The following is a 27432-nucleotide window of genomic DNA, read 5'->3' as shown; positions in this document are numbered from 1 at the left end:
GCATGTTCTTCTTGACAGGGAGCCCCCTGCCCCAGGCTGACCTCTGCCTCCCTTTTCATTCTTCATTCATTCACTCATTCATTCAGGGAACTAGCATGTTGGATGCCTACTATATACATGCCAGGTCGTATTGTAGATGCTGCTGATACAGAATGAACAAGACAACAGAGTCCCTGCCCTCCTAGAGATTATGTTCTAATGGGGAAGAGAGATAATAAACAAATAAATGTATATGACACAAAGAAAATAATGCAAAATGACCTCTCAGAGGAAGTGATGTTTGAGCAGAGGCCAGAATGGATATCTGGGCAGAGACTTTTAAACAAAGGAACAGCCAGTGTGGAGACCTGGTGTCAATAACATGCTCAGTGTGTTTGAAGAACAGCAAGGCAGCCAGTAGGGTTGGGGTGCCAGAAATGAGGAGGTCACCGGTGAAAGAATTGGATTGATATCAGGGGCCAGGAAGACATGGCAAAGATATTGCATTTTGTGAGAAGGGGTGGGGAGCTGTTGCCAGTGGAGGGGGCTTAGGCAGGGGAAGGGGATGCTCTGACTCCATTGGAAAGTTTCACTCTGGGTGCTGTGTGGAGACCTGGTGGGGGTGCTGTGTGGAGACCTGGTGGGGGTGCTGTGTGGAGACCTGGTGGGGGGTGCTGTGTGGAGACCTGGTGGGGGGTGCTGTGTGGAGACCTGGTGGGTGTGTGGGGGGGGATGCCGGTGGAAGCAGGCTCTTACTCAGAAGGTTGCTCAGAGGCCCAGGTGGGATGAGGTGGCTTGGACCAGCATGCTGATGGTGTCAGTGATGACAAAGAGGTGGACTCCAGACTTACTTTGAAGGAATAGTCAACAGGACTTGCTGCTAAATAGAAAGTGGAGTGTGAGAAAGTGAACCATCTCAAGAATGACTCCCAGGCTCTGGGCCTGAGCTAAAGGCAGTGTTTCTCCTGATGTAAAGAAGATGAGGAAGAAGGTATTTGGATAAAATTCAGAGTTCAGCTTGGACATGGAAGTGCCATTTAGCTAGGAAAGATAAGATGATAAGCAGGTATTTTACTGGTCTTTGAACCTGGAGCTCAGGAGGAGACAAGCTGAGGACACGTGCAAGGCCAATGGCCTGAATGAGATTTTTAGAGAATAAGTGTAGGAGTCTGAGGACTGAGCTCTGGTCCCAGTGGCATCTAAAAGTTGAGATGAGAAGGAACATGCAGTGAAGAGGCTAAAATTAAGTTCAGAAAAGGAGGAAAACAAGGAAAGAGCAGAGTTCTAGAAGCCAAGTGAAGAAAAAAAATTCAAGAATGAATGCAGTAGGCAGGATGATGGCCTCCGAAAGATATTCACATTCTAATCCCCGGACCCTGGGAAGGGCACCCAACCTGGCAGAGACATCGCAGGTATAACTAAGACCATGGCCCTTGAGATGCAGGATCCTCCATACGACCTGGGTAGGTCGTAAAAGCAGAGGGCCTTTCTTGGCTGAGGCCAGAGGGAGCCAGGACTACGGAAGACTGGTCAGAGAAATTCAGTGTTGCCGCTCTTGGAGGTGGAGGAAGGAGGCCATGAACCAAGGAAGGTGAGCAGCCTCTAGGAGCTTAGATGCTGGAAAAGGCAAGGAAACCTTTTCTCCTGGAGCTTCCAGACAGGAGTGCAGCTCTTCCAGAATCTTTGCCGCGCAAGACCCTCCTCCACCTCCTTACCTACAGAGCTGTCAAATAATAAACTAGGGTTGTTCTAAGTCACAAAACTTTTGGTGATTTGCTACAGAAGCTGTAGAAAACTGACACAGTGCGGAAGTGATCAGCTGGTCAACTCACAGTCCAAGCGTCAGTAAAATGACAATAACCATTTCCCAGTGTTTTGGGCAAAATGGAGGTCACGGGGACCTTGATCAGATATGTTCGATGGGCATGCAAGGAATTTTAAGAGGACTGAGGAAAACGTGGGAGGGGAGGAGTAAAATCTGGGGATAGGCCAATCTGTGGAGGAAATAATCTAGAACAGGAAGCCGAGACATGGGGTAGAGATGAATGTGGCCTCAAGGGAGTTTCTGTTCTTATTTTTGAAGATGAGAGATAGTACCACGTGCTTGCATGCTGATAAGAATGGTCCCAGAGAGAAGCAGAAATCTGATGAAGCAAGAAGGAGACTTGATTCAAACCGGGAGTTCTGTGCTCCGTCCACCCTGAGCCAGGAGCAGGGGTGAAGGACGACAGAAAATCACCCCCTCAACCCAGCCTTTCATGGGGTACAGGATTTCCCCCAACATCGTGGACACAGAATCTCATCTCAGGCCACTCCGCTCTCCAGGTTTGATTCTGCAGAACCTCAACCCATCCGTCCTACAACCTGTATTCCGGGAGCTGTGAGGTCTCTTGGGCTTCTGTTTGCCTGTTTCCCTGATGAGCAAGACACATCTATCTTGTTTTTGTGTCTCCCCAGCCTGGCCCAGATACCGACACACCGGGGGCATCCAATAAGTGTTTCACTGAACGATGGAAACAGGCCAGCTCCGTGAGTGCTCAGGATGTGCCGGGGCTGCACCGACCACAGGTGTGATCTCACTAATCCTGGCAGCAGCCCAATCATCCCATTTCCTAGGCAAGTAAGCTGAGGCCCAGGGAGATTCCATGACCTGTCCAAAGTCACTTGCTGGTCACTGGCAGAGTTGGGACCTGAACAAGGACAGTCAGACCCAAAGGCCCCTCTCGCCACCAGCGCACCATGTCACCTGGGGCCTAGAGCAGGTGAGTGTGTCAACTCAGGAGCTAACGGGCACAGTGGAGGGCGACCAAGGCCTTCTTGGAAAGCTTTGAAGGGTGAGGCCGTCTTAGCCAGCAGGAAGGTGGGAGGGGCTTCTCAGTGAAGAGGAAAGCATGGGTGAAGGCACCACGGTGGGCAATGTGTGCTGGCTGACCAGCAGCTTCCCGAAGCTGGTCCCGGTTTGCCGTGCATGGGAGTGAGGAGTGGGGAGAGCGATGAAGGCGAGGGAGACGGCCCAGTGCACGAAAGCCTGGCCGGCCCAGCCAGGGGGCTCAGGCTGGATTTCAAGGGAAATCCCGAAGGAGCCTGGTATAAAACCAGGCAGAGCGCCAGGCCCCCGCCGACAGGGCTGGGGTCCAGATTTGGCCACCGGACTAGAATGGGGAGCCAGCGGCAGCAGCACCCAAAGCTCCCGCACAGCTGCCTCTGGTCTCTCCGTCTCCCGCGCATTCAAGTTCATTTCAGAAAAACAGTGTCAGAGACCGAAGCCCAAAGGGGAGGCGTCAGAGAAGGCAGCAAGGGCCAAGGCGCTGTGATCCCACAGACAAAGGGAGAAAGCAGGCTGGGAGACGGGGACAGCATGTGACACCTGGGCCACAGGCCTGGGCAGCAGGCCTGGCAGCCCTGGGGATAATGGCTCCCTTTGTCCCGCACATAAATTCTCCGGGAAAGAAAGGAGCCCGGGCCCTGCTTCTCCTGCTTGCACAATGCTGGCCGCCGGGCCACACCGCGCGGGCCTGCCATGGCTTTCGGGGAGCATTCAGGCTCCTTCTGTCTCGGCCCTGCCAGGCTGCAGAAGGGGAAGTTGCAGCGGCGAGCCAGACATTCTGCAGGGGGTTGGCAGTCTGGGCTGAGGCGCAGCCTGAGCCAGAGCTTTGTTTCTTAGCCCAGAGGAAACCAGAGCATCTTGAGGCTCTGCATTAGAGAGTCCCAGACAGCCAGCCCCTGCGCCAGCGCCTCTCAGCGCTTGCCCTCTCCACCCTCACCCTCCCCCCCGCCCCCCCCCCCACGCCCGCATTTCAGCAGACTACAGTGTTTACAAGGACATCTCGGGGCAGAGAAAGCTGGTGCAGATCTTGACATTGCCACTTAACATGCCCAGCTATTTACCTCGCTGGGCCTCAGTCTCCCATTTGTAACAGGGGCATAATAATGCCAACTTCATAAGGTTGTCAGTAGGCGTAAGTGAGAAAATGTATGAAACATGCTTGGCTTGGGACACAGCCTTCCAGAAGGGCTCAATGAGGGCCCAGTGGACTATCCAGTCTGTACTTGGATTCCTCCAAGGACAAGGCACCCCCTGCCTGCCTTCCGTACTCACAGCAGCTGCAAGCCTCTCCTTCACCCGCATTGATGCTGAGGGTAAAGAGGAAGGGGCCCAGAGTTATTAGCATTGACTGTGTCCCAGGTGTTATTATAAGTGACTCCGAGTGACTGGGGGTCCTGTCCAGGACCACGCAGAAGGGTGACCAGGGTTTGAACCTGAGTGTGTCCCACACTCCGCACCATGATATCATATCGCAAGAGATCGTCACACATGTGAAAACAGCGGGTGGCCCCTCGTGTCTCCTCTTCTCCAGGGAAAACAACCCCTGACCTCTTTCCTCTGGGCATGCTCCACTTTGTCACTGTCCCTCTTGAAAAAAAAATAGCCTCCAGACACACTGCCCTATCAGAACGCACTCTCACCTCCTTTCTTCTAGGTGCTATGTTTATGCTAATGAAACGAAGAGGATGAGGCACTGGGACCATCACTTTATTGAACCTGCGAGAATCATTTGTCCCTGTGCTCAGAACCCTTTGTAAGAGTCATTGTAAATCTTCATTGCAGATAAGAGAATCATGAAATTCGTTTAAGCGGTCAAACATATCATATTTGGTAGCTCACAGAATCTCCAGCAGAGATGACGATTCCGGCTTGGAAGGGACACAGCCAAGAACAATTTGCTAACTACCTCGACCCAGCTTCTCCACTGGGGACACTGGTGCCATGGAACAGGAGGACCGTGCTCACGCCACTGGTGCTGGCATGGAGTGCTGTCTCCAGAACCTCTGAAGGCTGGAGCTCCCACACTCAGCACCGCCTTCTTCACCTGGGTCTCTTCTAACGGAGCCTCCAGGCATATTTCAGCAGTTAAATGAGTTAGCACATGCACAGCCAGCCTCCAAATGACCCTCACCCCTGGTACTCGTGTCCTTGCGTAATCCCCTCTCTTACTGGACAAACCTACGCATCTGGAGAAAGGATGGAGAATGACTTTGGAGACTGGGTCATAGCGTCATTGTAACTTTCTTGGAGCACTCGCTCCAGGGAAATCCAGCCGCCCTGTCATAAGGACACACACAGCACTCTGAAGAGGTCTGCATGGAGAAGCCCTGAGGCCTCCTGCCAACAACCAGCACAAACATCCAGGCATCAGGGGCACCACCTTAGAAATGCATCCGCCAGCCCCAGTCAAGACTTCAGATGACACAGCCCCAAGCTGACATTTGGCTGCAAACTCATGAAAGACCCTGAGCCACAGCCCCGCCAGCCAGGCTGCTCCCAGACACCTGATCCACAGAAACTGGGAGATGTGTAGAATAAAATATTGTTGAATATTTGTTGCTTACATTTGGGGGGAATTTGTAATGGTAACTAATACAATGCATGCAAAGACTTTAGAACACTGCCTAGCACATAGTCAGCTTTCCTTCAATGCTATCATTATTTTTATCTTCCTTCACCTCCGTGCTGAATGTCAGAAGTCATCACCTCAGCCACCTGGGGAGTCTGGAAAAGGAAAAACAATGATGATTTTCTATAACCCTCCCTGTAACCTTATGACTTGACATACCAGAATCTTCATTTTACCGGTGATGATAACTTGAATCACTCACCTCCGCTTTCAAAGACAATGGTCCAGGATCTGAGCCCTGGTTGCCTGGCTCCAGCCCTCCATCCCCGTCTGACGATGCACCGCGTACGGCAGGCACCAAGGGAGGCTGCATTGCACTGTGAGAAGCTCCCAGCTTCATGAATTGTCATTCAAGTCTGCCAGGATGGCATGTGGGAGCTGGGGACCCACGGAAGCAGAAGGAGAGAGAATCCAGGGATTGGTACTGAATGTTAAGGGGCCCAGGAATAATGCTTTTGACACCAGCACACACATATCCTCGCCACCACGTTATGGGGTGGAAATGTCACAAGGACTCAACGTAATTCAGCAGATGGGAAGAATGCGGAGCTGACCACGCCTTTATAAAGACTTCTCTGGATCCAGGTGCAGGCTGAGTGGGCACTTCTCAGTTCTCTCAAGAAGCCCCCAGGATCCCTCTGAGGCTGGGCTGCCTTCCTCACTCCCCAGAGACTCGGCCTGCTTCCGTCCCCACACTGAGCTGCCACCGTAGGCTCCGGCCTTGGGGAGTGCCCTGTCCCCCTTCCAACCCTGGAGTGGAACTCTAGCCCACCCCCATTTCTATGCTGTCTTCCAAGCCGGTGCCTGAGGCCCTGATTGAAGGGTCTTCTTGTCGGTTGCTATGCAGAAGGGCGCGGTGAGAGTTACAGGGGAAAGTTCAGGAATGTATAGTGTAGAACCATGGAGAAAGTAGAGGTTTGAAGACAGACCCACCTGGCCTCAAATTCTGATAAATCTCATTGTTGACACGGCCTGAGGCAAGTGACAAGCATCCCTGCACCTTTAGCTGCCCGAATATTAAAGAGGATGCTTTGGGGAGGGCCATTCAGCACACGCTATCAAAAGGCACAGGACACACGCTCTTCCGCTACCAAGAAACTGCCCCACAGAAATACACTGGCCGGTGTTCACCCCTCAGGAAGTGGGTAAATAAATCACGGAGCTGCCGTCACATGGGACTGCTTAGCAGCTGTCAACAAGAACGAAGGGAAAGAAGAATATCTCAACAGCTCATTTCTTCTCCTCCCACGGGTTCCTGTGCAGTCCCGCCTTCACCCTGGGCTGCCTTCCTTGTCGCCTGCGATCATGCTTTCTCAATCTTCCCCCACACCTGGCAGAGTCCCCCCACACCTGGCAGAGTGTGTCCCACACCTGGCAGAGTCTGCCCCACACCTGGCAGAGTCCCCCCATACCTGGCAGAGTGCCCCCAAACAAGTGATGCTCCACAGTGAGCTGTGATTCCTGGACTGACGAGCTGGGGCCCTGCTGTCTGAGAGGCGTCTTCTGACCTTTCTGAAAGCAGCTCCCTTCTAGACAAGCCGGTGGCAGGGAGGGGGGCCCAGGTCTCCCAACTCCTCACGCAGCCCCTCCTCCAGAACTCAGCCTCTCCCAGCGCTCACCTTTGCTCTGCTGCTCCTGCAGCTCCACTGAAGTTCCTGCTCCCTCTTCCCCTCCAATTCGTTCACGCTGCTGCTGCTGCTGCTGCTGCGGGAGTAAAGCACAGCTCCTACCCTCATTCCTAGGGCTTAGGGGTGAGTGCACATGCATCAGCACCGCGCACACACCGCTGCCCGTCCCACTGTCACCTTTAACGAGGGCCTTGGCTCCAGCCTCCCTCACACATCCCAGATCACAACCACTCCTGCCATTCCCTCCACCAACCAGGCTGGTTCAGAACTCCTGGGACACCATTTACACGACTGATGTGCCCATTAGACGTGGAGACTACTCCAGACCATGGCAGATTTTCCTCCAAGTCCCCGCCCCCCTCACACACCCCAGGGAACCTGGCATTTCATAGGCAGCAGATGCTCAATAACTACTTGAAAAAAATGAATAAACCAGGGCAAAGGATTAAGGCAGGAATAATTTCTAAGTGGATGAAAGAGTAAATGGATGAATTGTCCTGAATTCATGAAGGAAAGATTATAACTGACCTCTGAGTCTCATGGTCCCTGGCCCCTTTTCCCCAGACCATGCAAGGATCCGTCTTGGTAAAGAAAACCCAGATACAAGCTATGGATAGAATTCCCTTGGGATCCCATGAGTATACCCCAGCAGAGAAACAACACCACCAGCGACTGCAGAAAAGGAAATACAGATCGGCAGAAATATAAACTATGGTCCACCTCACCCATGATTTTTTAAAAGTGTAATTTAAAATGAGACAGAACTTTTTCTTATTAAATGTATAACCCTTAGTGGGCAGAGGAGGGAACTATTCTCAATACTGTTGGTGGGAATGTTACCATATCTAACATTTATGGGGGTCAATCTGGAAATACACATCAAAAATTTTGAACTTGGAAATATGTTTAGCTTCTGATACAGCAACTCCACGTTTAAGAATTAATCCCAAAGAAATAATTGGGCAAAGAACCAAGGCTTATGTATGAGAATTTTTATTTACATATTGTTTGTAAGTATGACAAATAGAAAAGAATATAAAAGCCTACAACAGTCTCGTTAAGTGACTTTCAACCAGTGTGCCTCAGGAATTTGTAAAACATGCAGTACCTGACTAGTTAGTCAGGGGCACTGACCTCTTTTCCCTTAGATTGTTAAATTAAAAATGACAGCAGCCAACACAACCATAGCCATCCGGTGTGAATGACTCAAAATTATACCTTTTTTTTTTTGTCAGATCGGCAAAAAATATATTTTTTGGTGTGCCGCAGAATTTCAGTAATTAGTTTATGTGTACCAGGAGATGAAAAAGGTCCCGTTGAATAAATTATGCTTCATCCACACAATGAAACAATCAAACCTTGCAGAGTAGTTAAATAGAAAATAATTTAATACAGACAGAACCCAATACAAAAGCAGATGAATACTCATGCCTTTTTATTGATATGTATGTGTCTATGTTATTTGTGAATACAAGAATTATGGAAACCTATACACCAAAGGCTAAAATTGTGAGGAGAACTGTTGCTTTTTGTTGTACACACTTCCGTAGTTTTTGAAAAATAATCATTGATTACTTTCTAATCAGAAAAATCTTTGGAGAGCGCAGGGCACAGCAGGAGGAGGCCTGGCCTGGGTCCCTCCAGCCCTGACCCTGCTCTGGCCTTCGCTGCAGCTCTGCCCAGGGACTCAGCCCCTGGGAAAGGCTGCCCAGCCCACTTTCTGGAACAATGAAAACAATGGTGCTTTACACAGCAGCGTCAGGAGTACTTCCAGAACAAGCCCGGGCTCACTTCAATCCCAGTGTGAGGTAGCAGAGTGGTGAAGGCCCCACAGCCCTGGGAAACTATGCAGGGTGCGCCCTTGGGGACAGGCTTCCTCTCCTGCGTCCTTGCCCAGCTTTGTTCCAAGGCCACACTGCCTGTGGCTACTGCCCTTGCAACTCACGGACTTCATCCACAGCCCCAGGGTATGAACTAATAAGGCCTAGGCAGGGTTCCAAGTTAACCAGAAGTGAGAGGCGAGAAAAGAGTGTTATTTTAACCCCAAAGCTCCATAGGAAAGGAGGCAACAGAGTAAAAATATTTGCTAATGTTTCATCATTGTTGTATGCCAGACACTGTGTTGGCGAAGGTTTGTAGTCAGTGGTTTTGGATAAAAGCTTCAACTCCATGAACCTTCGTTGTTGGTTTTTCCCCCATCTATGAAATACCTAGCTCTCAGGGTTGCTGTGCAGAATACATAGATTATGCACGTAAAATACTTAACCCAGTGCCTGGTGGATAGTCAGTGATCGACAAGTAGTCGCTGTTATACTCTTCTTGGTGTAGTTACACTTTGATGTACAGAAGACGGTGACCTGCCTTTTTTACTTACCCTCTTATGCAGCGGTCCATTCCAGTGGGGACAGTGGTTGGCACCACTGGCTTTTCCTCAACCAGCCAAGGACCCTTGACAAGTGCAGATGAGCACCAGCTAATTAGGATACCAAGTTGGAGCTAAACTCGGGCCACCTGAGACTGTCTCTGAAAGGAAGAAGAGCTGTGCGTGAGGGATGCCAACGCCTCAAAGGTAAGTGTTAGGGATTGAACTGTGTCTCCAAAAAGATGTCAAGTCCTAACCCAAGACCTGTGAATGTGACCTTATTTGGAAATAGAGAATTTATAGATGATCAAATTAAGATGGAGTCATTAGGGTAGGCTCTACTCCAATATGACTCCTGTCCTTATAAAAAGAGGAAATTTAGACATAGAGGCAGACAAACATAGGGATAGCACCATGTGAAGATGGAGGCAGGGATTGGAGTGATGCAGCTACAAGCCAAAGAACACCAAAGATTGCTGCAACTGGCCACAGCTAGGAGAGAGGCATGGGGCAGATCCTCCCTCACTGCCCTCAGAAGGAGCCAATCACCCTCAACTGCCCTCTCTTGCAGTCCTGATCTTGGACTTCCAGCCTCCAAAACTGTGAGACAGTAAATTTCTGTTTTTAAGTTACCCATTTGTGGTACTTAGTTATGACAGCCCTAGCAAATGTCTACTGTGGGGTACACTGAGAGAGAACAGATGTCTTCTTTTTTGCAGCTATGTGACCCTTACAAGTTATTTACTCTCATTAAGACTAGTTCCTTTATTTGTGAAAATGAAGTTAATACTAGGGACTACCTCATTGAGGTTGAGTGAGATAATGCATGGAATACTCTAGACACAGTTCCTAACACATAAATGCTCTGTATATATCACAAATGTCCAAATTAGTCACCATAGGGGCTTATGTATGTGTGTGTGTGTGTGGGGGGGGGGTGCTTAAATTCACTTTAAGTTGCTTCACAAGTGTATCTTTTTCTTTTCATTTGAAATTCTAAACTCCTTATTGGCAGGAAATGAGTAATCGTGTTGACTCCCCAATGACATCAGAACAGCTCTTTCTCTGAATTTCATAAATGCTAAACAAACACTTCTTACTCAGTAAAGTGTGTTCTGTATTATGATTGTATTAGGGTAAGTTCTGGAGTGGATTTTGATGTTTTTTTGTATCCTCAGTCCTGGATGCCTACTCAAGACATTCAATGAATATTGATTGATTAGTATTGAAGGAATGAATGAAATTTATGGGGTACATGGTTTGGCCTATAGTATGATTGAATCTATGGCAAGGTGTGATGTTTTATCAAGAAACAATTTTAGCCAGTACTTGCTATGATCTCTGCACCATAATAGACTGAAGGAATAAAAATACTAAGCTAAGGATTATTGAACACTATCGTGTCAGGTCCTGAGTTTCATGCAGGTTATCTCTTGCATTCCTCATAACATTCTGGAGTAATTGCAACTCTTATCTTCCTTTTGCCAATGTGGAAACTGAGACTCACATCAAAATCCTTGCTTCAAAAGTCACAGCAAGGAAAGGAGTATCAGGATTTAAACTCAGGAAGTCTGATTCCCGGCTCCACACCCTTAACCATTATAGCTCACTCCCTTCCTCTTACTAAGGAAGTGGAACCCTGTCAAGGTTCTTAATCTAGTTTCAACATCACTGTTGGGTCTGGCAGGGACCTTGAAAAGCATCTACTACCACACTCGTTATGAAATGAAACTGAAAACCAGGAAAGACACGTGACTAGCCTTATAATGAGAAAGTTACTCAACAGGGATTCAAACCCGGGTCTCCTGACTCCCAGACTGGGTTGCCTTGATGGGAGTGGGGACTTGGGCTGCAACTGGTCTTGCACCAAGGTCCTTACTTTTCCATCCCACAAATGGTCAGGAAAAGTCAGGGAACACTGGCTGCCAACCTTCTCTTCCATCCATGGAGAAGACGGCTGGGAAGGAATCTTTCTGAATGGTCCTCTTTAGAAAATGCGCTCCTTCGGTTCCCACCTCCTCTGAGCGTGAGTCTTGCCAGTTGGGGCCAGATGCAAACGGCATCCCATGAGCATCGGAACCAGGCTTTATTCTGGGTGACGTGCTGCTCGTTCTAACTCGGAACATGGACGCTACAGTCCATGGGCTCTAACGATGCAGAGAATCATAGGGCGTCTAGCCCTGTCCCTAAAGGAGACAGAATGATCCTATTTACTTGGTTATAGCCAGAGGAGGCAGGAGCCAATTGCCCAGAAGTCCAGATGGCGCCTTTCAAAGCAGAGAAAGGACACTGGTGAGCCTTCCTCATATTTCACAACATGGTGTGTGTTGCACCTGGCTTCTCCTCCTGCCCCCACCCTTCCCCCGGGCGCTTGCCTTCTGCAGTCCCACAGTTACGGCTCTGGGTCAGGGCTGAAACTGGGGCTGGAGCTGGGGCTGGGGCTGGAGAGGTCTGAGCACAGTCACCTGGAATCTGATTCTCCTGAAAATCACCCATGGGTGTTCTTCCAAAGACCCCGGGTCCTCACAGAATTTTCTAGAAATGGCAATGGGCTCCTTAGAACCCAAACAGTTCCTGAGCTGTCAGACAGCTGCCAACATCTGGGCTTAGTGCTCAGGGAAACACTTCGCAAGAGCAACTATTGCATGTGAGCTTTGCTGGGTCACTTAACATCACCTAGTTATTTTCCACTCAGTTGAGAGGCAGTGCAGCTCTGCCTGGTGGATGTGGTTTCACTGCATTTAACTAGAGTCAGAAACCGTGAGCCCTGAAATGGATCCGGGCCACAAATGGCTGGGCTGTTGACACACTTTCTTCTATTTCATATATTGGGCTTCCACACACATCAATGCATTTGCAAAGAGAGATCAGATACTTGAAACTAAATAATAAAAACGCTTATCAATTGGTTCAGCCCCTCCTTACAAAAGGCAACTGAAGCCGAGAGAGAGAAAACAACTTGTCTAAAATCACATAGCCAGCGTCAGAGACAGCGATAGAAGCAATTGAACCCATGGACCTGGCTCTCAGGGAAAGTGGACACAACCTGTTTACTGGTGTCTGAAATTTCATCATTGGGAATTATTACATATTTTTCAAACAACTTGCTAGTCTTACTTAGGTATATAAGTAGTAAACAAATACATTTTCATTCTACATCTTTTTAAAAGACCAAATGTGTTTATAACGTCTTTAAAAGTTCTCTTTTGCACCTCCTTATCCTCACCCCAATGCCAGTCCATTCCCCAGGGGTGGCCAACGTTAACAAATAGTGTCAAATCCTTGCAGGCTTTTTCAATACAGTTAGTAATACATTTACAATATGTGATTGGGTTTTTAATATATACTTATCACTGCATTTGTAAATACCAGATCAAATTATATTGTTTTGAGATTCCCCCTGTTCACTTAACCTTGTGTCTCAGGGCTCTTTCCATACTGGTCCTTCCAGAACCTTGGCGTTCTGTCAATGGCTCCATGGTATCCATTCTATGAATGTACCTCAATGTATATTTAGCCATTTCTCTATCTTCGGACATCCAGGTTGTTTCCCATCTTTTTCTGTTGCAGTCACAACTGCAGGGAACTTCCTTGTACGTACATCTCTGGGACAGGAGCCAGTGTTTCTGCAGAAGAGTTATCTAGAAGTGAAACCTGTGAGATCATTTGTCTAGCAAAGGTCTCCCTTTAAGTTGTACTGCGTCACCTTAATGTTCTGAACTTTCTCTTCTGAACCTTCTTTGAGGGCCTTCAACAATCATAAACTTTCATCTAGGATCATCATGAAAACCCTGTGGAAGCAAAGTGTGGTCCCTATTTTACAAAATAAGACTGCAGCCAGAATTTATTAACTAAGTTCAAAGACAGTTCTTGTCATCATGCCCAACTAGCCCCCTTGGGGGATGTCCTCTCACCTGGGTCAATCCCAGTTTTCACACCTGTGAGGTGGGACTGGAGATAACAGCTACACTACCTCTAGCAATGTCAAGTACTCCATGGGAGAAGCCAGCACAGCATAAACAGTCCCTGTGTTTTCTGCAATCCCTACCAGCCAAGAGAATTTTGCCCTATTTGTTTCCTGTAATTTGCATGACAAAACCAATAGGCTTATATTTTTCATTTCCAAATCTAAAGATATATCATAATATTGAATAGGCTTTATCAAACCCGAGTTTGCTATGCCCTGCTCTCCATTACCCCCTGCCTCTCAGCATTTACAGATTGCCAAGTGTGACCCCAAGTCAAGAGAGGATCCTGACCCATCCCTTCCTCTTTTTGCATCTGTTCGCAACAGAGGAAGAGCTACCAATTTCCAGCTGCAAGGTTAAAATGGAAACCAGCAAAAATACAAGTGAAGGGCTCAATTTCCCAGTAGCTGCAGCTGTCTAGTGCCCTGAGCTATTTTTAAAACCCTTTTCAGAAACTCCAGTGCTTGCAATGGATCTATTTTCTTAACTGCCAAGAGATAATGCTTAAAAGGGATAGCTTGAAAATATTCCCCGGCCCTCATGAAAATGACTGAAATAGATGGTGCATAAGACAGCCTTTGTCCGGAGCAGTGGAGGAAAGCGAGATGAAGTCTTTCAGACCCCAGGGCAGCCGCGCTGCGGCATCTACCCCTGACAACCATGGCTTTGTGTCTTGAATGTGCACCAGGACCAGCAAAGGCAAGAAGACCAAACAGTAATTGTAGAGAACTTCAGAGACCTGACATTTAAATCGATCATCCATTCCAGGAGACAGGGGGCTCAAAATAACTCCCAGAGAATCCCCCTCAACTTGAGTGCTGCCTTATCTGGTAAACTTGTCCATATCACAGAAATTAAATGAGTCTTCTGCCCTTTACCCCCAAATTTTCCCTGCCTCATTTGGTGGAATCACCAGCCATTCGGTCATTGGTGTCATAAATTTTGGAATCATCCTCAGCTCTGCTTTTTTTTAAACCTCTTACATCCAATAAGATCTTACTAATACTGCCTCCTCAATAGTTCTGAAGTTGTATTCCCTTTACATGCCCACAACCACTGCCTTGATTCAAGCCTTCATCATCTCTCATCTGGGTTTCTGCATCTATTTTTGTCCCTCTTCGCCAATTGACACTAGGATTTTAAAAAATAATTTCAAATCTCATCATGTCACCTCTTGCTTAGGATCTTTCAGTGTTTAATTGACCTCAGAAGACAGTCCACACCCTTCAGCGAAGCATACAGACCCTCTTGACCTGCCCACGGTAATGTCGTCCCTCAGCCCCACTATAATCTACCTCACGCTTTGTGCTCATCGAGCTAGCTGTCATTTTCCACACACCGTATTGTTTCCCCATGCCCTTACTTATGCTATCTCCCCTGCCTGGAATGTCATTCATCTCTTTTTTTTTAAGCAGGTAATCTTTTATGGACATATAGGATGAATATAGCAAAGTGGACAAGTTCTAAATTTAGAGCCTGCTGCATTTTTACAGGATTGATGCACTGGAGTAATGATTATACAAATCAAGGATTAGAGTATCATCCGCATACAGAGGCCTCCTTCCTGCCCTCTCCCAGACACCATGCCCTGAAAGGTAACCGATATTCTGTCTTCATTCCAAATTGATTATTTTTGCCTGATTTTGAACTTTATTTAAACAGAATAATACAGTATATGCTTTTTCAAAACCTGGTTTCTTCCATTTAATATTATTTTGTGAGATTTGCTCATGTTGTTGCATATGGCAGCAGCATGTTTTTATTGTCTTATAATATCCCATTGTATAACTATAATACAGTTTATTTATTCAGTCTAATGTTGGTGGAAATATGAGTGGTTTCCAGGGTTTAACGATTAAAGAGGTCCTGAAGCCCTAACCAGTTTGGCTCAGTGGATAGAGCATCGGCCTGCGGACTGAAAGGTCCCAGGTTCGATTCCGGTCAAGGGCATGTACCTTGGTTGTGGGCACATCCCCAGTAGGAGGTGTGCAGGAGGCAGCTGATTGATGTTTCTCTCTCATCGATGTTTCTGGCTCTCTATCCCTCTCCCTTCCTCTCTGTAATAAATCAATAAAATATATTTTTTAAAAAATAAAGAGGTCCTGAAAACATATGTGCATTTCTGCTGGTTGAGTTGCTGGACTGAATTAGCTTTAATAGATATTGCCAACCAGTTCTCCACTATCAATATTGAGAGTTCTAGTGGCACCATATGTTTGTGCCACTTGAGATTTCAGTTTTTAAATTGTACCTATTTTGTTGGACTTTTAAAACTATGTCTGACAAATATCTGCCTCTGAATAGAAGTGTCTGACCAATTACACTTAATGTAATTATTGTATAGTCAGGTTTAAACCAAACATCTTGTTATTTATATTCCATTTATCCTATCTGTTCTTTGTTCCTCTTTTCCTCTTTTTTTTTTTGCCTTCTTTTGGTTTATTGAGTATATTTTAGGGTTTGTTCTAGGTTTTATATTATGCATTTTTGAGTTAACAATTCTATTTTTAAATAGTGTTATAAAACTTCATATATATTGTAAGGACCTTCACAAAGTATACTTTTATTTCTGTCCCTTCTGATTGTGTATATGTGTGTATGTGTGATTTTATTGTTGCCACACTGATGCTTCTACATAAAGTCCACATTTTTTTGCTTAAACAGCCAATTATTTTTTTATTAAAAATAAGAAAAATTAATTTATATTTACTCACATATTTGTCATTTCTAAATCTCTTTATTGCTTTGTGTAATGAGTCTACAAATGATGCCACTCAATAAATTTTTGCTAAGTAAATAAATTATTGCATTTTAAATACATGAATGAAGGCCCTTAGCCTCTTTGAGACTCCATTTCTTGTTCCGTGAAATGGATAACTAATATCTTTTGACAGCTGTCACAAAAGTGCTGTGAGGATCAAATGAAATAATAGACTACTGAAAGTAGTTTAGTACCCTGGAAAGTCATTCAGCTTGCATATCTTCTAATAGTTCTTTACTGTATTTTGTTATGGGACTTCAATTGCTTCCATTTAGACCTTTTCAACGTATTTTATATATTTTGTTCCTTCTTTCTTATAAATTACACAGTTTTTCTTCTGTGCTTAAATCTGGATATTTCTTGTTATCCTCTCTTCAAGTTTACTAATCATCTCTTTTATCATATCAAATTTGCTAATAAATCTACCTATTAAGTTCTTAATTTCAATTATTGGGCTGTCTAGTTCTAGATTTTTATATAATTTTTTTCTATAGACCCAATTTTCCACCTTGCCATCACTCTCTTGAAAAAAATTAATAACAATTTTTTAAAGACTGTTAACCTCAAAGTCTTGATCATCTGTGGGTCTGTTTCTATTGTCTGATTTTTTCCTTTGGATTTTGATCTTTTGATTCTCTTTTATTGGAATATCTGGTAATATTTTTTATTTATTTATTTATTTAATATATTTTATTGATTTTTTACAGAGAGGAAGGGAGAGGGATAGAGAGTTAGAAACATCGATGAGAGAGAAACATCGATCAGCTGCCTCCTGCACACTCCCTACTGGGGATGTGCCCACAACCAAGGTACATGCCCTTGACCGGAATCTAACCTGGGTCCCTTTAGTCCGCAGGCCGACGCTCTATCCACTGAGCCAAACCGGCTAGGGCTCTGGTAATATTTTTAAATAAAAGCCTGGGAATTCTCCTGAAAAATTGTAGAGAATCTGGATGATGTTATACAGTTCTCTAGAGAAGTTTTACTTTTCTTCTTGGATATAATTAATATAGGAACAGTTCCCCTTAATTCAATCAGAAATTGAAATCTTTTGAGTGTGAGTTTGTTTTTGTAAGGCCTGATCTATTTATTTCCAGTTGCCCTTTCTCTTAGGACATATACCCTCAGTGATCTCATTAAAAGCCTGGTCTAATTACCAGGACCTTTCCTTTCTGGCAGAACTTGAATTCCCCCAGTACCTTGAGATTGACAAAAATTTTGCTTAGATATTTGGCCTTCTAGCTGTCACCTTCTAATTGACTTTCCTGATGAACTGCAAATGCCTTAAGGGGAAAAGTGGTGTAGACTGTCACCCACTTCTCTACAGCTCCTTTCTGTCTGCAATCTAGTTACCTTGTTTGCTAGTTACCTTGGTTGCTCTCAAGTCCTAGTTACCTTAGTTGCTCTCAAGTCCTAGTTACCTTGGTTGCTCTCAATCCTTTCAAACAGCTGTTTTTGTTTTTTGTTTGATCAATTGTTTGTTTGATTTGTAATCTAGCCTTTCCAGTTATTCTTGGCAGGAGAATTGGTACATCATAAACAACTATCTAATACATAGAAGCAAATGTGCCTCCACCCCTTTTTGACTGGCAAACTCACCCGTTTAGTCTTAGATGCCATTTCGCCCGAAAATCTCCCCTTAATATTATTCACTCAACTCCATCCTTCTCTCTTGACTTCTCACACCCTCATCTATAATTCCATAATACCCTTGTGTGGTTCCACATGCAAACTATTGTTTATAATTAAATGGTTTTGTCTCTCTCTCTTCTACACTAAACTGTGAGCATCCTGAAGCCAAGGAGGGACTACAGTTTATTCATCTCAGTATCCTCTGTCCCTCGTACAATGCCTAGCTGAAACAACATATGGATTAATATGACCTTAATTGGTTCTCCGTAGATGTTCAGAAAAGCATCAAAAGCCAACCAAATCCACCAAAAATGGGATTTCCTTGACCCTAGAAGTTATCACCAGGATTTCCAGACTCATTCTCATGGCCCTCTTCAGACTCTTAGGTGTTCCTCCACTGGCCTTAAGAACATGGCCACTAAAATTCAGATGGTGTGCCCTATCCATCCTGAGTCACCACCTTAAAAAGGCAGTAGTGGTTTACCCAGATAAGTCACTTCATCTCTTTCATCTTCAGATCCCTCATATGTAAAATAGGAATATTAAAATCTACCTTCCTGTGTTGATATGAGTCAGTTATAGCTTTATGGTTAAACACACAGATTTTAAAGCTAGATAGCCTGGGTGCCAATTCTGGCTAAGCTACTCACAAGCTGTGTGATGTTGAGCATGTTAATTAACATCCCTGTGTTGATAAGGAATTAGCATACATAAAAGTCTTAGAGCAGTTCTGGCACAGAGTAACTATTAAACATCAGTATCCTATGAGGGTCCAATGAACTAGAATATAAATACCTTATAAAATACCATGTTGTTTATTACCATAATGACTTAGTATCATTATAATCAAGTCATTTTGCTTGGAAAAGAGAACTTTAACATTGAGGCTTCAGTGGGTGCTACCAAAAGACATATTTAACTAAAATATAAAGATTCAACCTTCATATTTTCTTTAACTTGTTAAAGAAGGAGAAGAAGAAGAAGAAGAAGAAGAAGAAGAAGAAGAAGAAGAAGAAGAAGATCAGCAATTTGAATTTGACCAAAGAAACATTAGTGAACTAAATTCTCTCCTCTCCCACTTTTTAAAAAATATGTTTTTACTGAAACATCAAGAAGAAGAAGAAGAAGAAGAAGAAGAAGAAGAAGAAGAAGAAGACATGTTCAGCCCCAACATTTACTCTGAATGACTCACATATGAGAATTGAGGTTTTCTCTGTAGTTCCTAAAATCTATAAATCAGAAACCCAGAGCATTAGATGTTTCCCCAAACACAGGCTGCGGGCAAACTGGGCCAGAGACAGCAAAGGAAACATCCGAGAAGGCACAGAAACCTCCAGACAGTATGGCATTCTCTGTGACAGCTCTCGTCCCCTGGGGCTCCACATTCAGGACCCAGGTGCACTCTGATGGTGTTACAGGGGTGGGGACTGGGAGACTGAGTCTCTCTGTGACCAAGATGTTGGCCAGCAGTAGATATTTTTAACAGCATCTTACCCTTAAGCAGTGCTCAAAAATATTTAAACATTGGGATTTTGAAAGTTCAAAACTATTGAAAATAGCCCTAGATATAGATAATCAATGCCAAATCCACACAAAAATCAAACAGTCTAGATCAGGGTTTCTCCACCTCAGCACTGGTGACAGTTGGGACACGGTAATTCTTAGTCGTGGGGGCTGTTCTGCGTATTATGGGATGTTTAGCAGCATCCCTGGTCTCTGCCCACCGGATGCCAGTAGTACACCCTCCCCTCCACCCCATCCCCAACCTTCGTGACAACCAAAAATGTCTCCCCTTGTTGCCAAATGTCCCCTGGGAGACAATTTTGCTCCTGGTGGAAACCACTGGTATAAAATTTGGCACTGGGGGGTGATTTTGTTTAGGTTTGATGAACAAATTAAAGATTATACTTCCACATTTAAAAGTTAAATTCTGATGGGCTATTGATATGGCATGTGTATATTTTTAACCTAAAAGTTGTCCATGGCGGAAACTGCCATGCCTTCTTTATTATCCAAATGCATAGCATCCTTGTCAGCCATGGATAGTAAGTGAAGAGAGGCTATCTTTTTGAGGAGGAAAGGCGGAGTACCTTTCAGCGTATTCAACAAAGACCCACTGATGGGGCTGCCAAGTAATCAACACTTGATTACCAAGGTTTGGGGAGAAGCAGATGTGTGGATATCCAGAAAAAAACAGAATATGCAAAAATCATTTCTATCTGGCTTGAGGAAGCATGCTGTGTTTTTGTGTTGGTTTCTTTTTGCTGCAAATCAATTGAACAGGATTTTGTGTAGGCCAATATGGAAATAGAAGAGGAAGCCATCTGGGCTGGTCAGAATCTGAAATTCAGAAAGAATACAAAAGGTCAGCAATTTGAATTTGACCAAAGAAACATTAGTGAACTAAATTCTCTCCTCTCCCACTTTTTAAAAAAATATGTTTTTTATTGATTTTTTTTTTTTAGACAGAGAGGAAGGGAGAGGGAGAGGGAGATAGAAACATCAAGGATGAGGGAGAACCATTGATTGGCTGCCTCCTGCATGCCCCCCACTGGGGATCGAGCCTGCAACCCAGACATGTGCCCTGACCAAGAATAGAACCAGGACCTCCTGGTGCATGGGTCAACGCTCAATCACTGAACCACACCAGATGGGCTCTCCTACTTTTTGAAGCCTTCTTAGAATAAAGGAGATTATAATCTTCTCTTCTTGGAATGAGAGAAGATTAGTAGGGTTGAGATATGATGGACACTGTTGGTGCCCATCCAGAACTCCCATATCTCTTGGGTCAGCTAACTCCCTGTGCCTGTACCCCACATCTGTCAGCTAACTGAGCACACCTGTAACTTTCCTCACAGCATTGCCCTCAGGTAATAGGCAGGGGGGGGGGGGGGGGTGCGGGTAGGGTATATAGTTTTTTTTACTTGAGCTGGGACAAACTAAGGTAAAATTTATGCTCCAGAATTCCCCGTAGGATCAGGGTGAGGCTGGGACATTAGCTTAAATCACACTCTTTTCCCCCTTCTTCATCCTGCTTCCTCTATGCCCTTACTCGCTTCTCCTGGGAGTTTCTCCTGATGAATCAGTTACTCTCAAATCCTGGGCTCCGGGTCTGCTTCTGAGAAGAAAGGGCCAAGGACATATCCCTTTTACCCACAAGACCATGTGGGATATGTGGCCTGTGCAGGCCCACCCAGAGGGGCCTGAGCCACACAAGCAAACCAAGAAGACCTTAGGGCTTTAAGATATCTTCCCACTTTTTTAAAATTCCCTATGTAGGGCCAGAGCCAGAGAAGGGACCTGAGCCACACCGAAGGGACTGCCCAGAGCAGGAGGAAAAGGATCCTGGGGTCACGCTGAAGAATATGATTACCTGGAGATCCATCTGAAACTCATGCCAAGGGGAGAAGACAAACCTTGAACCAGGGGCCTGAAGCACAGAAGGTGGGCACCAAGGAAACCACCAGACTTGAACCCCAACTGTCAGAGCTGGCCGGCAACCCCAATCTTCTCACGCCAGGTCCGACGCGCTTCTTCTTATGCTCTGTCCTGAGCATTGTGGGGTGTTCAGAAGCATCTTTTGTGGGGTAGCAAGAGCAGTATGGTATTGTGGTGAAAACCCCTGGCTTTGAATGCAGACTCTGCTTGTACAACAGATGAGAGTTGGTGATATCCACACCTAATCACCCGGATGTGACGGTGGAGATAGTAACAGCACCCATGCCTGTAACTTTCTTCACAGCATTGCCCTGAGCTCATATGTATATAGTGCTTAGCACTGGATTGGCCCCAAATAGGTAAATGTTGAATGAACAAATGAATGAAAAAGCAAAAAGGGTTACCCGAATGGGTAATAACCAGGAGGGCAATGGGCTGTACGTCCGTCACAGAATATCCAGGTTCAAAAAAATGTGTGGTGGCTCATTCCCATTGCTCAGCCCACCTGGGGGACCCGGGGACCGGCGAATGCTATTCAGTGACAAAGTCACCATCCGTTTTTCTCTTCCCGTGTTGTGTGGGTTCAGAAAAGGTGGCAAAGGGAGGTGGCCCTGGTGAGTAATCACAGGATGACAGATAATGACACAACATGGAAAGTTGCCTCCTGGGTCCCTGTTTAAGCCGACTCTTGGACACACGTGTTCTTCCAAGCCTGACAGCCACCCTGAGCTTCCATCCGAGGCCCTTGCCACACCAGGGAAACCATCGGGTGCGGCATCATACAGAAGTATCAATAGCTGAAGCCAGTGCAGTCAGCATGAGAGTCCCAGAGAGCCAGTTGGTTGGGTGGTTGGAGGATCCAGAAGAGAACCTGGGCTGGGAGAAAAGGCTAGCCTCAGCCTGACCCGGGAGGGGAGTGGGGGGGTCCCCGGGTCCCCCAGGTGGGCTGAGCAATGGGAATGAGCCACCACACATTTTTTTGAACCTGGATATTCTGTGACGGACGTACAGCCCATTGCCCTCCTGGTTATTACCCATTCGGGTAACCCTTTTTGTTTTTTCATTCATTTGTTCATTCAACATTTACCTATTTGGGGCCAATCCAGTGCTAAGCACTATATACATATGAGCTCAGGGCAATGCTGTGAAGAAAGTTACAGACATGGGGTCTTCTTGGCAGCCAGGGACTGGGGTGCGGGGGGGAGGGGGGCTCCCAGATAAGATGGTTCCTGATGGCTGAGGGCAATTCTCCACAAAGGGGCAGCTGTGAGCATTAGCAGCCAACACTCAGCCACCGGGGGGGGGGGGGGGGGGGGGGGCAGGGGGGTGATGGATGCATGGCCCTTGCAAAGGGGATCAGGGCAGGGCACCACCGGCTCCCATGGCAAATGCAGCCATGCCCTGAGCAGGAGCCTGCGCAGGAGACTCCTCCCACAGGACCCCTCGCCCCACCAGTGAGCTCTGTGGACTCAGGATTTCCGTAAGAAACCTGCCCCAGAAGGAGTGGTTTCTTTTCTCTTGTTGGGATTTTAATCAAACATAACAAAGCTTAAAAGTCCACCTCTCCGGCCGGCCGCGTGGGCGTCTGGGCCTTGGCTTCTCTTCTCAATCCTGAAGCACCTGCTGGTGAAGCCTCAGCACCCCCAGGCCCCCCGCCTCGCACCCCAGAAGATTCTGCCTTCCAGCCTCTCTCTTCCCTGGAAGGAAGATGGGCCTCCCGCTCTCTCTCCCTCCCTGCCCCGCAGGTGCCCCACTCAGTGGTGGCCTGGCAGCCTCCACCGAAGAATGTCACCCTGGCCTGGGGCCCGGCCTCAGACAAAAGCCCTTTTGGAGCGAGGCCTGCATCCTCAGGCTGACAGGACCTGCCGCCTCCCCGCCACTAGGGAGGGCAGCTAAATTCAGCCCCCTCGAATGGAGGGTTTCCACAGACCAAGGCCGCGTCTCTGCTCAGGAAGTAAAATGAGTCCGAGCCTTTGCTGGCCTGTCCTTGACTCTGGGACAAATAGCTGAGTGTCCTCGCACTGAGGAGGGAAGGAAGATGAGATGTCACCAGCCACAGACTGGAGGCTGGGAGGCCTGCAGACACGTGTGCACTGGGGTGGGAGGAGGGAGCCCGGTGCCCAAAACAAAGCCAGAGTCTGAGCCTGGAACAACCCTTCACACCCAGCCTGACTCTGTCCAGGGCTGGGAGTCAGACGCGCCTCAGTCTAAACTCCAGATTCGTTGTTTATTAATGGTGCAACCCTCAGCAGCTCACTCTCAAACCTGTTTCCACATCTAAGTGAGGCGATAGAAGGATTACTAACTAGATAGAAATACTATGAGAGCAGGTCATAGTTTTCTGATTACAAAAAGAAATACATGGAGAGAACCGAAAAAAGGTGTAAAGAAAAACAAAACTAAAATGGTTGAAATGAGGCTAATGATTATATACTTTTGATACTTTTCTTTCCGGTCTTTTTTGTATTCATGCACATAAGTGTGAATGTTGGAAATCACAACCTTGAAGCCCCTCAATGTGCTTTGTTTGTTCACAGAATTCACATTTAATACATACGCACATACTAAAGGAGAATAGAGCTTACCTGGTAATTACTTGTTTTGAAGATTAAATGATAAAATATAAGCTCTTAGTGCAATGCCTAGCACTTTCCCAGCACTTCTAAGACCACACCCCATCACATCAAGTCATTTGTTGGGGGCGGGGGGGGGGGCAGCATTTAACCTGTGTGGAATCTTCCAAATGTACCCACATACTCTTCGTAACCAAGATCACTTGCACTGCTCATTCTTGCCCTTCCACTCAGGTCGAGTCTCAGTGTCTTTGTGATTTTGTTTCTTTGGGATCTCTCTCTAGGCTTGTTTCTGAGAGAACAACAGTTCCCACCAGTGCCCATGAGAGGTGGCCACTGAAAGCACAGCCATGGTGCTGGAGGAGCTGTTGTTGACTGTAGACTCATCTAGAATGGGAGACCTGTCATTACAGAACTTTCTTGGGACAATGTCTTGCAGACCACTGTGGCCCTTCGTGGCCCCCAACCCTGCCTGCTTCCTCCCCTAGGAAATAGGAGACTTTAGAGGTGGATGTGGCCTTACAGATCAGCCCTGTCATTTTATGGATGAAAAGGTGGACACTCAGGGGAGTGAGATGAGTACAGAACTGGAATGTTCACCAGGCACAGAGGCTCACTCCCCTCCTGCCATCACCACTTCCTCGCTCTGCTGTCACCGTTTCCTTCTATACTTCTTGGATCGAATCTTCCAAATTTCTTGGATGTTAATTTGGGAAGTTCTACCAACCACAATTTTAATAGCATTTCCCAGGGAAACAAAATTCACGTCCACCTGGAATGTCAGAACCTTATGTGACCTTATTTGAAAATAGAATCTTTGAAGATGAACTTAAGAAGAAGTCAAACTGGATCAGAGTGGACTCTAACCAATGACTGGTGTTCTAAGGAGGGGGGAGTTTAAACGCAGACACACAGAGGGCAGACAAGCATGTGGAAACAGAAGCAGAGGTTGGAGGTATCACCAAATGACAAGGAATGCCAAGGATGGACAGCAACCAATCCTTGGGAGAAGCAGAAAGGATTCTACCCTAGAATCTTCCAGAACTGTGAGAGAATGGTTTTCTGTTGTTTCAAGCTACCCAGTGTGTGGCACCTTGTTACGACAGACACAGGAAACTGAGTCGCCTCTTAGCCTGGTGCTCTTTTCCTTCCCTTGGTGAAGGAAGAACACAGCTCTAAAGATAAGAATTTCTACAAACGTATTAAGGTCTGGGCCCACTGCTCCATCAGATTTGCATTTTTAAAGGTGACTTCCCTGGAGGGTGATGAAGTTGAATGAAACAGGAACAGGTATCCTCACAAATGGAGTTCTGAGGCCAGCTCTGCACTCACCCCCTTCAAAGAACGTATTTTCACCTCCAAACCAGGGCTCAAGGAGACAAAGTGAGTGGGCAGTGTCGCAGGCTGGTGGAGAGCCTGGTCTCTGGCCTCATTGCCTGTGCCCAGATTCTGGTTCCTTCACTTCATAATTGGCCATATGACCTTAGCCAGTCTCTTAACCTCTCTGTGCCTTGGTTACCCCAGTTGTAAAATGGGGTGACAATAAAATCACCCCACTAATTTGCCATTTCATAAGTACATTCATGGAAAATGCTTAGAATAGGGTCTGGCACCTAGTAAATAAGCAAGTATTAGTCCTGTCACCAGTGCTCAAGATCATGTGGTTCTGAGTGACAGAGGCAACATTTGAACCCAGGTCTTTCTGGCTCCACTGAAGGTGTTGGTTCCATGATTCGGTACTGGGAAAGATCCATAAAGCTCTGAGCGCCAGCTTCAGCCACAGATTTCATCTTAGTAAATAGGCCCAAGTGTTGTGTACCTGATGCTCTGACTTGATGGGGATACCCCACCCAATCAAATGCTCCAAACTGGATGATGACAAAGTCTTTGTTTGGAAGCTTTCTTTGGGAAATAGGACTGGTGGAGAGGAAAGGATGTTCACGCTCAAGCTGTAGCCCAGATGAGGATGAGCCATGTGAAGCCAGCTCTTCATTCAGGTCTTAGATGATGAGGTGTGAGTGTGCATGTGTATGTGAAGTGTGTGTGTAGTGAGAGGACTCAGAATCACCATACCCCTGAGCAGAGTCAGTCAAGAAATCAGGTTCATGGTCATCTTTGCAACGACTGTCATAACTGAAGATTGCCTGCACATATCCACCCTTGTCAAACAGCCTCCCCTGAGAAGTGGTATAAACAAGTAGTTACCATCTCAGGCTCTGGAACACAAAGGTCTGAATTGAAATCCCTGCTCAGCCACTTATTGGCTTGGGAACATAAGCAGGACAACTTTTCTGATCCTCTGTTTTCTTTTTTTGTAAAGAGGGAATGACCATTGCCCCAATGTCATGGAGCAGTGGTGAAGAACAAACAAGAAAATGTCTGTCAAGCATCAAGGCCAGAAGTACTTGAACTCAGCAAATTGACGCTGCTCTGATAATGGCGTTGATGAACGTGAAGGTGACGCCCACTCAGAGAGGGAAATGGGGGAGGCCATCATTTCCACAACCACCAATGTCTGGGCAGCCCCTTGCCTTGCACACTCCCCATAGCATGGAAGGGAAATCAGATTAACAGACTTGAGTCCTTTAAGTCCATTTGTAAATTTCTGCTTCTACTGGGTGTTGGCAAATGCCTTCCATTTCGTTTCCCTTGGAAATGCTATTAAAATTCTGCCTGGTAGAACTTCCCAATTGATACATACACACCACCTTCGAGGAGGTTGATCCTAAAACGAGCATCTCCGGTAAACACAACCCTGTTTGTATAATTTGCGAACAATGACTGCAGCTCTTTGTTCTGTGTCTTTTGGCTGATTTTCAGTTCATGAGGAAGTGTCTGTACTGAAGCCAATTTGAATAGATTTTGCAAGTAAAATTTCAGGGGACAATGTGCCAGGTGCCTCAGAGAGCCGGAGTCTGGTGGAATCTGTCATCTGTTCACAATAGCCCTAACTGACGTCTGTATGGTGATCCAGTTTCTAAAGCACCATATTTTCACATTTGGTATTTAATTCCATCTTCACAGTAACCCTTTGAGTCTGATATTGTTCTCATTACTTTACAATTTCCCCATTTAACAGATGAAACAATAAGAGATTGAGTGATGTGCCCAGGTTCTATATGCAGTCCCTGGATTGTCTAGAAGTTGGGCCCAGGATTTTACTTAAAAGCATTATTTCAATAATTTAGTGAGTATCTACTTTGTGAAAGGTATGCTGTACTAAGCACTGAAAATACAGAGATAAATAAGGCATAGTGAGTAGCTTGGATAGGAGGGGAAGCAGGTGTGGAAACCAAAGTGTGATATACATTATAATGTACACACAGACAAGAGGTTAATTACTCATTTCCTACCCCCAGCCTCTCTTCAAGACACTCTCAAGGGACTGCCAATCCCTGAGACATTGTTCCTACCCAAATCCAAACCCTCTCAAAAAACCCTACTCTTATCAAGACAATAACCTCAAGTTGCCAAATTCAAGGGTCAATTCTTCATTCTCATTGAACTCAAGTTCTCAGAAGCAATGGACAAGGTTGACCTTTCCTCTAACACTTTCTCCTTAGGCTTTGGTTCTCCTTTCCCAGAAAGCAAAGATCCTTTTCAGTCTTTCTTGCTTTTCCTTTGCTCTATTTGTA

Source organism: Cnephaeus nilssonii, assembly GCF_951640355.1.
Source record: "Cnephaeus nilssonii genome assembly, chromosome: 18".
NCBI classification, from domain to species: Eukaryota; Metazoa; Chordata; class Mammalia; order Chiroptera; family Vespertilionidae; genus Cnephaeus; species Cnephaeus nilssonii.
This window is presented reverse-complemented; position numbering follows the sequence as displayed.